The sequence below is a fragment of the Giraffa tippelskirchi genome, chromosome 1 (genome assembly GCF_054371585.1).
Source record: "Giraffa tippelskirchi isolate mGirTip1 chromosome 1, T2T-mGirTip1v1.2.pri, whole genome shotgun sequence".
Lineage (NCBI taxonomy): Eukaryota > Metazoa > Chordata > Mammalia > Artiodactyla > Giraffidae > Giraffa > Giraffa tippelskirchi.
The window spans coordinates 44701894-44715115 of record NC_137275.1 but is presented as its reverse complement, the minus strand read 5'-3'; the positions used below and the strand labels follow the sequence as shown (position 1 = coordinate 44715115).

The following is a 13222-nucleotide window of genomic DNA, read 5'->3' as shown; positions in this document are numbered from 1 at the left end:
TTATTTACATGTGTAAGAAGAGAACTACTGTGTCTTTTAAGTCACTATTATTTCAGTCTTTTGTCACACACAGCTAAAGCTAGTCTGAAATGATACATGTGCCAGACATCTAACCATATATTATTTGATGTATGAAAATATTACTATTTATTTTTTTAAGGCACATTCTGAGAACCCCAAAGAACATGACATCATAGTTGTAGAATGAATAATTGGGTAACTACTTAAAAGTATAAGATGCAAAGGAGCCAAGGTTATTATCATTAACACTGATGGTGGTCTAAGCAGCAGGAGAGTCCGTTGTAATAGAAACTTAATTTTTTTCAGACACCTACTCACTCCTGTTCAACACAGCCTGGGATAAGACAACCTCACCTCTACTCTGGGGATGGCCTGGTGAACTAAGCGTTATCCCAGATTTCTGCTCAGAATTTGGTTCAGGAATGGCTCTGTGACCCAAGTTGGGCCACTGGGATACAGGAAGCAGATCCAGGAGCTCCTGGGGAAGTTCTTTCTCATTTTCTTGGGGAGTTTCTAAAAGCTACCCTCTCTCACTTTCCCTGGATATTGTTGTCCAGATGCAGGGCTGGGTGTTACTATAATCAACTTATCAACTTGAAGATGAAGCTGACACAGAGGACCACAAAGCCAGTTATGTCACAGACCTATGGAATCACAGCCATTATCTGTATCATCTTGAAGTGGGTTATACCTCTGACCTTCCAGTGAAATGAGTCAATCAACTTCCCTGTTATTGAGGGAAGATAAAATTGGGTTTTCTATGACTTACAGTAACATGTAAAGTAAAATGGCCGCATGGTGGAAATAAACCCTTGACTGGAGCAGAACACTTGGTTCTCTTCCCAGCCTTGCCACCTATAGGCTGTGTGACCATAAGCAAGTCACTTCACCTCTCTGAAACCCACCTTCCTCATCTGAAAAGGCGAGGCTGTTGGACTAGATCAGTGGTCCTCAACCATGGGTGGTTCTGCTCCCATAAGAGATGATTGGGGAAATGTGGGGCATTTTTCATTTTTACAGTAAGTGTGGAGACACGGCTGGCACTCACTGAGCAGGCAGGCATGCCAAACGTCCACAATGCTTGGTATGATCCCAATAAAGAAAATCCATTTCACCAAAGTGCCTCTTGAGATACTGTGCTAGATGTTCCTCTTACCTTTTACCTCTCTTGTAACTCTGGGTCATTTATTCCTTTCTCTTGATTTTTGCTTTCCTACTCTTTGCCATCTGGTGGTCCCCTTTTGACTGCCTAGCTGGAGCCTTTATGTCTGTTTCTCAGTTTTGGTCCCAAGGACAACATCCATCAGAGTCAGCTTGGGGAATCTGCTAGAAATTCAGTTTCATGGGCCCAAACTATGACCTAACAAATCAGTATCTACATCCCCAGGTGACTTGTATGCAGTCTTGCTTCACATGTTCCTCTATTTCACTAGGCCACAAAATGCCAAAATATAAAGCTTTTCTTATAAAACGTATAAATTTTAAAGTCACTTATAAAGTTTAAAAAATAAGCTTATCAGTCATCCTGGTATTTGAGTTCTTTGCATAAAGTATTTCACTAACCCTCACAAAAACCTAATAAAAGAAGTCTCCTATTCCCATTTTATGGATTAAACAAAAGGCTTCCTTATCATTACAGGTTGGTGAATGCAAGGACTGGGACTTGAGCCCAGATATGCTTGACCTCAAAGCCCCCTTCATTATGCTGCATAGTCTCATGCTGTTCTCTGTCTTTGTGATACTGGCTACCAAACAGACACATCAGAAAAATGCCTGGCTGCTACTTGCAACCCTGTTCTGTTCACAGCAATGATGTACATCTACCATACATGTGACAGATGTGTGATTTGATTTATTGCTAATGAAGAAAGATCATCTTTACTGTAACAAAACAGTAAGTATTAATATATATCTTTTTGCCTTTTCATACTGTTCATGGGTTTATCGTGGCAAGAATACTGGAGTGGCTTGCTATTCCCTCCTCCAGTGGACCACATTTTGTCAGAAAGCAAACAGAGGAAGAGGGTGGCAGAGGACGAGATGGTTAGATAGCATCACAGACTCATGGGACATGAATCTGAGCAAACTCCAGGGAGAAAGTGAAGTTCCAGGAAGTTTGGCGTGCTACAGTCCATGGGGTCCCAAAGAATCAGACACGAAGTAGTGACTGAACAACAACAACAACATTAATATATGTAGTGTGATCCCATTTATTAGCTATATTCCAAATGTTAACAGTAGGAGGCATTGTAGAATGTATTTTAAAAATGTAATTACATTACACAGTGTGGCAGGGATGGCTGGCTAACCCTTAGCTCAGAGTTATTACTCAGACACAGCTGCCTAATTAGGGACTACATATCTCAGCCTCCTTTGCATCCAGAACAGGATGTATGGCTAATTCTTACCCGTGGGATGTGAACAGAAGTGTTGTGTCACTTCTGGTTTGTGTTTTAAGCAGTGGGCTATGCCTTTTTTCCTACTCCCCTCTGCCACCTGTTAGCCAGATGCAGAGGACTCCAAGGAAACTGGGGCTATTGGACCCACCATGTGGAAGGATCCCAGGTCCCTGAATGACCGTGTGTGGGGACAGCCACTCCAGGAACTCTGCATTCAGAAGGATATATCTTTCCTTTTCTCCTCTGCCTTGCACTCAGTATGCCAGCAAAATTGGAAAACTGAGCAGTGGCCACAATGAGTTTTCATTCCAATCCCCAAAGAAAGGCAATGCCAAAGAATGTTCTAACTACCGCACAATTGCACTCATCTCATACGCTAGTAAAGCAATGCTCAAAATCCTCCAAGCTAGGCTTCAAGAGTACGTGAACCAAGAACTTCCAGATGTTCAAGCTGGATTTAGAAAAGGCAGAGGAACCAGAGATCAAATTGCCAACATCCGCTGGATCACAGAAAAAGCAAAAGAATTCCAGAAAAGCATCTTCTTCTTCTTCATTGACTATGTTAAAGCCTTTGTGTGGATTACAACAAACTGTAGAAAATTCTTCAAGAGATGGGAATACCAGACCACCTTACTTGCCTCCTGAGAAATCTGTATTCAGGTCAAGAAGCAACAGTTAGAACCAGACATGGAACAACAGACTGGTTCCAAATTGGGAAAGGAGTACGTCAAGGCTGTATATTGTCACCTTGCTTATTTAACTTCTATGCAGAGTACATCATGCAAAATGCCAGACTGGATGAAGCACAAGCTGGAATCAAGATTGCCGGGAGAAATATCAATAACCTCAGATATGCAGATGACACCACCTTTATGGCAGAAAGCAAAAAGGAACTAAAGTGCCTCTTGATGAAAGTGAAAGAGGAGAGTGAAAAAGTTGGCTTAAAACTCAACATTCAGAAAACTAAGATGATGGCATTTGGTCCCATCACTTCATGGCAAATAGATGTGGAAACAATAGAAACAGTAAGAGACTTTATTTTGGGGGGCTCCAAAATCACTGCAGATGGTGACTGCAGCCATGAAATTAAAAGACACTTGCTCCTTGGAAGAAAAGCTATGACCAAACTAGATAGCATATTAAAAAGCAGAGACATTACCTTGCCAACAAATGTCCATCTAGTCAAAGCTATGGTTTTTCCAGTAGTCATGTATGCATGTGAGAGTTGGACCATAAAGAAAGCTAAGCACCAAAAAATTGATGTTTTTGAACTGTGGTGTCGGAGAAGACTCTTGAGAGTTCCTTGGATTGTAAGGAGATCCAACCTGTCGATCCTAAAGGAAATCAGTCCTGACTATTCATTGAAAAGACTGATGCTGAAGCTGAAACTTCAATACTCTGGCCACGTGATGTGAAGGGCTGACTCATTGGAAAAGACTCTGATGCTGGGAAAGATTGAAGGCAGGAGGAGAAGGGGATGACAGAGGATGAGACAGTTGGATGGCATCACCGACTCAATGGACATGAGTTTGAGCAAGCTCCAGGAGTTGGTGATGGACAGGGAAGCCTGGTGTGCTACAGTCAATGGGGTCACAAAGAGTTGGACATGACTGAGCAACTGAACTGAACTGAACTGAAGTGAGGAACAACTACAGGGTAGGCAAGAACACTTACAGTTATGTGAGCAATAAACGAGCTTCTGTTGTGCTGTGTTATGGGAATTTGGAGTTTGTTATAGCACCCTACCTAATACAAGTAATGGTGCCACCCTATCTAATACAAGTTATACTGACTGATCAGTAATTACAATGCTTGTTTTCTTCTTGTCATATATATGTAATTAAAAACATAACAATAATATTTGTGGGTTTCAGAGCTCTGGTTATAGCAATGAGCATCCTCATTGGTTTTTAATTCTCAAAATTCACATCATCTAAAAGATATTGGAGAGATCCATAGAAGAAGGAGTAAAAAGCTGGCAGTACGATCCTTTCTGTCCCTTTCTTTTAACGTAGAATCTGATCTTGGAAAGAAAGTCATCTAAAAATCCTCGAGTTATTACTACTCCAAAGGGACAAAAAGGTGTCAAAGATACTGGTAACAGATACCACAAATTTTGCTTTTCCTTGCATTGAGTGTAAAATATGTATAAACAAAGGACATCAGTTTGCAAAGTGCTCTTCAGCTACAAGGAAGAACAGATAAAAAATTCGCGGAAACTTCTCTGGTGGTTCAGTTGTTAAAGACTCCATGCTTCCACTGCAGGGGATGCAGGTTGGATCCCTGGTCGGAGAACATAAGATCCCACATGCTGTGTGACCAAAAAAAAAAAAAAAGATTTGCCTACCTTTTACCATGAAACCTTGTATTAAGCAAAGGAAGCTGAATTTAATACCTCATTGACTGCAAGGAATCACAAGCTTTTGAAAAGCTGGGAGGTACCTTGGATTTCAGCATCTTATCCAACAACTCATAATGGATTGCAGTAACGTAATCCAAAGGCAATAAAAAACAAAGCTGACTTACCCGTGAGACTTGATGAGAACCATGAGGAGTACACATTGGAAGAGTTTTAATAGGTTTAAGATTTCATCAAACATTAAAAAAAAAAGATGAAGGAAAGGCTTGTAATTGCTTGAGGTAACAAAAGACATCAAAATTAGTTTGACTGTTTAGAATGAGAATTGTGAGAGGGTTCAGCTCTAAATATAAGAGAATATTTATTTTCATGGACGATATCAGGTAAAATGGCAATGACGCTGGTTTCTCAGAGTTCCGTGATGCCTGTGTTCTCTGCTTTGGTATCTGAGTGAGGAAGGAAACAGACCTTTGTGAGCAGGGACTCAAATCTAAATGGATTCTTCACACTACCTGGCTATGTTACATGACACCAAAATATCAGGATAAGGAGTATAAAACTTTAAAAATGCCAAGGGATGCCAAGGTTCCTGATGTTTCCAAACATCCAAGTGTTGGCACCGATGTTTCCAAATATGTAGATGCTGGCAGTTTCATTGAAGAAATTCAGATAAGCGCAGGGACTTTTTATTTTTAGCACAACTATTTTTAGCACGAGTTTCTATCAATGTTTAGTAATGGGTGATAGAGTAACTGCTTCAAATTCTTGACCCCAGGAAGAGCCCAGGTATTCAGGGAGGCATTTGGAAAGGTGCTCATCCCCCCAGGCTTCTTTGGGTACCACTACTGCTGTCACTTGAAACCTAATAAGTCCTTGAAACATTCCTGAGTTATTTCAGAGAGGTAAAGGCATGTCAAAGATGTGGGGAACCTGGCAAAAAGACCAGATGGACAGCCAAGGGCTGGACATGCAGTAGACACTCAATAAGTACATGAGAAAATGTGGCAATCGGAAGAGAAGTCTTCAGCCTCCTTTGACCACATCTACCCACTGGTGGCATCTGGAGCCATATCTTAATACAGACAAATTTCCTATGCTCCCGTCTAAAGTCAATTCTTTCACTTTGCACTAGAGCCCATTCACTCTTGCCTACTCACAACATTATTCCAACAGTTCTCTCTCTCCTACAGTCAGAAAGTTTTCTCTCTTCAGGATTCTTCCCAAACATATACACCTGTTATTATTTAAACACACATGTACACACAAATGGGGCTTCCCAGGTGGCGCTAGTGGTAAAAGAACCCGCCTGTCAATGTTGGAGATATGAGATGCGGTTTCTATCCCTGGAACGGGAAGATTCCCTGGAGGAAGGCATGGCAACCACTCCAGTATTCTTGCCTGGAGAGTCCCATGGACAGAGGAGCCTGACAGGCTACAGTCCATAGGGTCGCAAAAAGTTGGACATGACTGAAGCGACTTAGCATGCACGCATATACACACAAATGCACACACTGTAACTTCATCTGATTATACTTCCTCAGCTAGTCCCTGTCACCTTTATTTTAGAGTAAAACTCCTCAAAGATGTGTCTATACTCACTGTCTCCAAGCCTTCTCTTGTTTTTTCTCAGCCTACTCTCATCAGACTTTTTGTTCTGCCCACTCCATCAAATCTGCTCTCATCTGGTGAGGCTGCAGAATCCACAAGAACCCATCAATGCTACATCCTCAGCTTAACTTGATCTCACTGTAGCTTTTGAACCATTGGATCATTCCTTCTTCCTTGATCCCTTCTCTTCACCTGGGTTCCAGGACACTGGACTCTCTAGTTTTCTTCCTACCTCGATACTGGCTCTTCTCACACTCCTGCGATGCTTTTTCCTATTTCCCCAATCTTATAAAGTTGGGACACCACCAGAGTTCAGTCATTGCCCCTTTTCTCTTTTCTATGCAAATACATTTTCTAGGAGATTTTATTTAATCTTGTAGTTTTAAAATTATCACTCATATACCTATGACTCTTGTGTTAGTCACTCAGTCGTGTGTGACTCTGTGATCTCACGGACTGTAGCCTGCCAGACTCCTCTGTCCAAATTCTCCAGGCAAAAATACTGGTGTGGGTAGCCATTCTCTTCTCCAGAGGAGTCCTCCTGATCCAGGGATTGAACCTGGGTCTCCCGCATTGCAGGTAGATTCTTTACCTTCTGACCCACTAGGGAAGCCCCAGATTTTAATTATTTTCTCGCTGCAAGGCATGTGGTATCTTAGTTCCCCAGCCAGGGACCAAACCTGCATCCCCTGCACTGGCAGCTCAGAGTCTTAACCGCTGAACCACCAGGGAGCCCTGTCCAGATGTTCATCTTTCTAACTGCTTTCTCCATACCTCCACTTGGATATCTGATTGACTCCTCAAACTTAGCATTTTCCAAACTCCATGGCTGATCTTCTAGCTCAATGAAAGGCAACTCCATTATTCTAGGTGCTCAGGTCAAAAGCCATGGAGTAAATCCTTGACTCCTATTCCTCTCACACCCCGCATCCAATTCACACCCACGGGAAATCCTACTGGTGCTACCTTCACAACAGGTCCAGAATCCGCCTATGCTGGGCCACTTTCACTCTTTCCACAGGATCAGAGTCACCATAACCTGTCACCTGTCATTGTCACCCTTAACAGACTCCCTGTTTCTACCCTTGACCCTTACAGTCTATTCCAACACAGCAGGCAGTGATTTTACAGCATGGAAGCCCCACCGTGTTACTCCCCTGCTCAAAAGTCTGCAGTAGCGCCTCCCTCCACACAGAGGAAGAGGTCTTGTAAGGCTCCATGAGGTCTGCCCCGCCACCTCTCTCTCGTCACCTTCCCCTGCCACCCGGCTCACGCCTTTTGTTCCCACCACACTGCCGCTTGCCTGCCTCTGAGGCTCCAGCACACTCCTGCTCCCAGCCTTTCGCCTGTTATCTGCTTGTCTGCTCTCTCACCCTCTCCAAGTCTTGGCTCAACTGTCACTTTTTCACTGGCGCCTCTTCTGATTACCCTTCTTAAAATTCCAAACCCAAACCCCAAATTCCTGAAAATCCTTACACTGCTCTACCTTGTCCTTTTCCTCAGCACGCTCATTACCTTCTAAGATACTGTACACTTACTTCTTCAGCTCTATTATTTATTGTCTGTCTCCTCCTCCTTGCCACTAGGATGGGAGCTCCCATTCAGTCCAGGATCTTCAACTGTTCTGCTCACGGATGCCCCCCAAGTGCCGAGAACAGAGCCTGGCACATGGTGGATGGGCACTCACTGAGGATTTGTTAAGTGAATGGAATCGATAGGTGGAAGAATCTGGTTGTAAGATTCTCCTGATGGACCAGCATCTCAGGTCCAAGCACTTTCGCTCATTTAATCCTTGAAATAGCCACATGACATAAATGCACTGATTTCCCCCATTTTTCAGATAAAAAGTCTGCAGGGCAGAGTATTTCTATCATTTGCCCAAGATTGCATTACTGGAGGGTGGCAGAGCCAAGATTCAAGCCCAGTCTGCATGTTTGACTTCCTCACTATCCTTCTTCATTCCTGGAGTGAGTATTAGTTGGTGCTGCTCTTCTGGAGGGTAATTCAGCCTTTGTATGAATGGCTTTATGAATGTTCCCACCCTTTGTTTCAGAGAACTAATCATGGATACACACGGACACCTATCTATGCCATTGTTTGTAATGACAAACAAACAAACAAAACCCCAGGAGAGAACCCAAGTGATGCATAGCAGGGAACTGATTTTTTAAAAAATTATGGTACACTCACATAATGGAAAACTACATAGCCAGTACTAATGATGGTATAAAAGAATGTATAATGACATGGAAAAACCTCCCCAGCATATGTTAAGTATAAACAACAAAGATGATAAACCACAATGTAACACTGTATCCACATCATGATTCCCCAATTTTGAAAAATTACACCATTTATGCACATACACATACACAAAATGTTTAGAAGAAATACACCAAAATGTTAATAATGGTTTTCCCTAATGGTATGATTATGGGTGATTTTTATTTTCTCTGTAAATTTCTGTGTAACTTTTTATAACAATAAAACATTATTTTTAAGAGGAACTGCTGCCTCAACATTAAAATATGCTTTCCTATTTATATTCTACCTTAATAAATGTTATGAAAAAAAATTCAGCATACCTGAATAGCTGAAAGGTAAGACTAGATCCTTGTGAAATACCCAAGGATTCTAAGAAGTTAGGTTGTTACAACTGTGTTTTATTTGGCCGATTAAAATAATTTAATTGTATGACAACATGCTTATCTAGCTGAACTTACTCAACCATTTCATTTACGCCCACTAGATTTTCAAAGTTTTAATAAAGTTTAGTTTTTCTTTTCCTTTCTTTTCAGAAATCCGTCCCCCACCCCCACCCCCACCGCCCATCCCACTCCCTAACAGGCATTACATTCTGTTTCTCTTTGAAGCACTTGCATCTCTTAATTGGAGAAAAGTATCTCATTCCACAACACAAAGGACCTCGAGCTGTTTCAAGAACATCTCAGATAGCACATTTAGACTGTGTCATCATATTAAGAAATTACAGTATTAAGGCACATTCTTAAGCAATTACTTATATAATTTTTCTCTTTTAACTCCACTTCTGGAGAATAATCTTGTTTAAAGCCTGTCTTGGAAAACATCACTTGCGGGGTTTTTTGTTTTTGCTTTTTTCCTGATCACAAGCCATTTTAAGAGCAGTCAGAAACCTATATAGTGCCAGGGGTACTGTGGGGTTGCTTAACATCAAAAATGAGGGCAATGCCAGAATGATTAGTTAACTTACTAAACGAAGAAGGAAAAGGACACATTTAGATCTGCTAATGAAACAACTTGAAAGATTCAGAAAGGTTAATGTTTCTACATGAATGGTCATGCAATTGGAAGTGACTTTGAAACTAGCTAATTCCTGAAGCCCAGATAGAATCTGAACATTCTTGTGGGTTTAAAGATGAAATGTTTCAAAGGATTGGAATGAATTTATTTAAAGAGAGGCTGTGAAGAGAGTGGAAGAGCTGACAGTTGACAGGAGGGGTTACACTGGAGAAGAACACACATCACAGATAGGCACACACACGCGCATGCAGGTACACACCCCACTGTTCACATGGCCCCCACCGCAAACTGTCCTCACTTCTAAGAACTGAACATGAGCCAAATGCCTGCTCCAAAGAGTGTGTTCAGCACAGTCAAAGTAGCCCAAGAGAAGGGGACGGAGACCATGAAAGAACAGACATGCCATCAACCTTGAAACAGAAGACAGTGGCTTCAGGCCTGAATTCCACGTCTGGAATAGAGGCTGTGAGTGAATGAAGAGGTGACTAGCTGCCAGAGCGTCACAGGGCAGGGCTATAAACAGAAATAAGAAAAGAAAAGTAATTCACATATGAGAACCTAGAGGTCCAGTGGTTTTCAGCAAATGCCTGGCCAGGGCTAGAGCCTGGTGGCCGCCCACTTCCCCCAACTCTGTTCTCACTCACGCACCCTCAGCACAATCTCACCTTTTCAGGTGCTGTCTGGGCGATGGTCCTTCTCACCTCAGGCCCCTCTCCGACCCTCCAGCAGCGATGGAAAAGCTTTCGTAGGAGACTCCTCTCCCCCGGGAGCAGTAGGGAGCATCAGGCCAGGCTATCAGGTTTCCTAGTCCCACAAGGGGAAGAAATCCCAACCACGTCCTCTCCTAGCCCCCACCCGCAGCCGATGTTGCTGGGGGCTCTTCACTAGGTATTATCACAGCCTTTTTCACTCATGAGGAAAGGAGGGCTTTCCTTGCTCACTCAGCTGAGAAGCAGCAGCATCAGGATTTAAAATCAGTCCCGCTTTCCTTTAAAACTCAGATGTTTTTAATCACCCCATAATGCCAATCAGAGTTCTAGCCCTAATGGTAAATCTTTAACAAATGGAGGCAAGAATTTCTGTTGGAATCTGGTTTTAGAAATTCTGGTTAAGTGTTTTCTCCTTTCCTGGCTTCTGTCTGGGGCTTCCCTGGTAGCTCAGCTGGTAAAGAATCCGCCTACAATGCAGGAGACTCCGGTTTGATCCCTGGGTTGGGAAGATCCCCTGGAGAAGGGAAAGGCTACCCACTCCAGCATTCTGGCCTGGAGAATTTCATGGACTGTATATACCATGTAGTTACAAAGAGTCAGACATGACTGAGTAACTTTCACTTTATTTCTGTCCATTCATTGTTTACGTCTCCCACCCCGCCCCACGCCGAGTCTTCTTTCTCCCTTTATCTTTTCTTTTTTCTAAACTGAAGGAGCAGTTTTAAGCCCCACCTCTTAATATCCAGGCTTCCATCTCTGATATGGAAACAATTGATGTTTTTTGCATCATATATATAGTACGGCCTCAGAGCCAGCCCCCTCCCCAAACCCCCTTTATCAGCCTGGCCCCACAATCCTGTCTTTGTAGAAGTTCTGTGCGGGCCCATGTTCCTGTGGACCTATTATAGATGATCAGTGTATCTGGGATACTGTGCCTCTCAGGAGGCATACTAGGTGGCTCAGAGGTAAAAAATCTGCCTGCCAATGCAGGAGACATGAGTTCCATCCCTGGGTCGGGAAGATCCCCTGGAGGAGGAAATGGCAAACCCTCTCCAGTATTCTTGCTGGGATAATCCCATGGACAGAGGCCAGCAGGCTACAGTTTACGGTGTCACAAAGAGTCAGACATGACTGGGCACACACATGTGTGACTGTCAGGAAGCAAGGCCAATCACCCAGGCTACCCCACTACTCCTGCTGTGCACTTTCTGGATCTTTCTTGCAATGGGCTGAAATCCCAGGTTTCTCATTTTTCTTACCCCTGTTGAACAAAAAAGAGAAAGAATGCTCAGATAGGTGGGTGCAGGACATGAACCCTTCCATGTGAGGACCTCCCCTCCTAGAAAAGCAACTGAAAATTGTCCACACGTTTTCATTTTTTTCAGTTTCAAGCCTTGTGTTTTCCGAAAGAAGAAAATGTTCTCCACTGAAACAATTATTGGGATAAAAGATAAGGAGGAAGGTCATAACAAGCTTGTGGTGAAGAAGTGTGAGTGGAAGAAAGAATGACCTGGTTCACACCCAGGCCCCAGGCTCTCTAGAGGTGAGGGCACTGCTGCCGACTTCTGTCCTCCTCTGGATGCTCATGCAAGGCTACCTTTTGCTCCAAACCTGCTGGAACCTAAGATGAAACATGATAAAAATAAATGGGCTGACCAATAAAACAGGGGGAGCTGAGTTTCAGGAGAGCCTACCCTGCTGTCTTTACCGATGGTCCCTGGAACTCTGTTTATAAGTAAATTAGGAGGATCAGACTGATGGGTCAAAAAAGCATAGTATAAAGCAGTAATATTTGTGTGCATGTGTGTGTGAAGCCTTTCAGACACATTCAAGTGTGTTTGAATCAGAGATAGCAGATTTGACTCTTGCATTGCCTCCTCCAGAAAGCCTTCCCAGACTGTTCCCAGCATAATCTATAGGGTGGGTTAGGCCTTCCTCCCATGTACAAAGCAACCACTCAGAATACCCAGCAGCACATTTACGTGATGTACTTTTCCACCAGCTGTGAACTTCTTGTGGCCCAGGCCTGGCTTTTGTTTTTATGATACCAACACCTAGTCCAGGACCTGGCACATAGTAGGCCTTCAAGATCTGTGTGCTTGAAAGTGAGGCATCTTTGGACTTTAAGGGGCTGGACACAGTGGTTTACACTGAATGGCTCCGGAGCCAGACTTCTAGGAACAAGCCGTGCTATTAGCCTGCAGTAAATGTGGACTCTTGAGCCCAATTTCCTCACCTTTTCACTTGGGGGTATGATTGGCTCCTGCCTCTTTGGACTATTGAGCATTGAATGAGGTAGTTATTTCAAGAGCTTAGCCCCGACTCTGCCACTTGGCTTAGTTGCTGCTGCTGCTGCTGCTGCTAAGTCGCTTTAGTCGTGTCCGACTCTGTGCGACCCCATAGACAGCAGCCCACCAGGCTCCGCCGTCCCTGGGATTCTCCAGGCAAGAACACTGGAGTGGGTTGCCATTTCCTTCTCCAATGCATGAAAGTGAAAAGTGAAAGTGAAGTCGCTCAGTCGTGTCCAACTCTTCACGACCCCGTGGACAGCAGCCCACCAGGCTCCTCCATCCATGGGATTTTCCAGGCAAGAGTACTGGAGTGGGCTGCCATTGCCTTTTCCGACTTGGCTTAGTAGGCAGTCCATAAACAACAGCTAATCTTGCTGTATTGTAAGGTGAGTGAAACTTTCAGAATGAGAACAAGTGAACCCTAGTTCTGTCCCTACTTGACCTTTAATCCAGGTTTTAGAGAACAGCTCATCCAAAATCTATCTCTGTGTGGTGTGTGAACAGCTTCAACTTTCCTGGAAGCAACGTTCTAGTCCCTATCTCAACAGTCTG

General features: G+C 43.4%; 1 long non-coding RNA gene across 1 annotated transcript; it reads left to right on the top strand.

Moving 5' to 3' along the window:
- The first annotated feature begins 244 nt into the window (after positions 1 to 244).
- Positions 245 to 12085, top strand: LOC145515614 (uncharacterized). The gene is made up of 5 exons (XR_014060950.1): positions 245 to 507; positions 1661 to 1915; positions 8228 to 8354; positions 9186 to 10150; positions 11765 to 12085. It is a non-coding gene; the product is annotated as an uncharacterized LOC145515614 (long non-coding RNA).
- The last annotated feature ends 1137 nt before the right edge of the window (positions 12086 to 13222 follow it).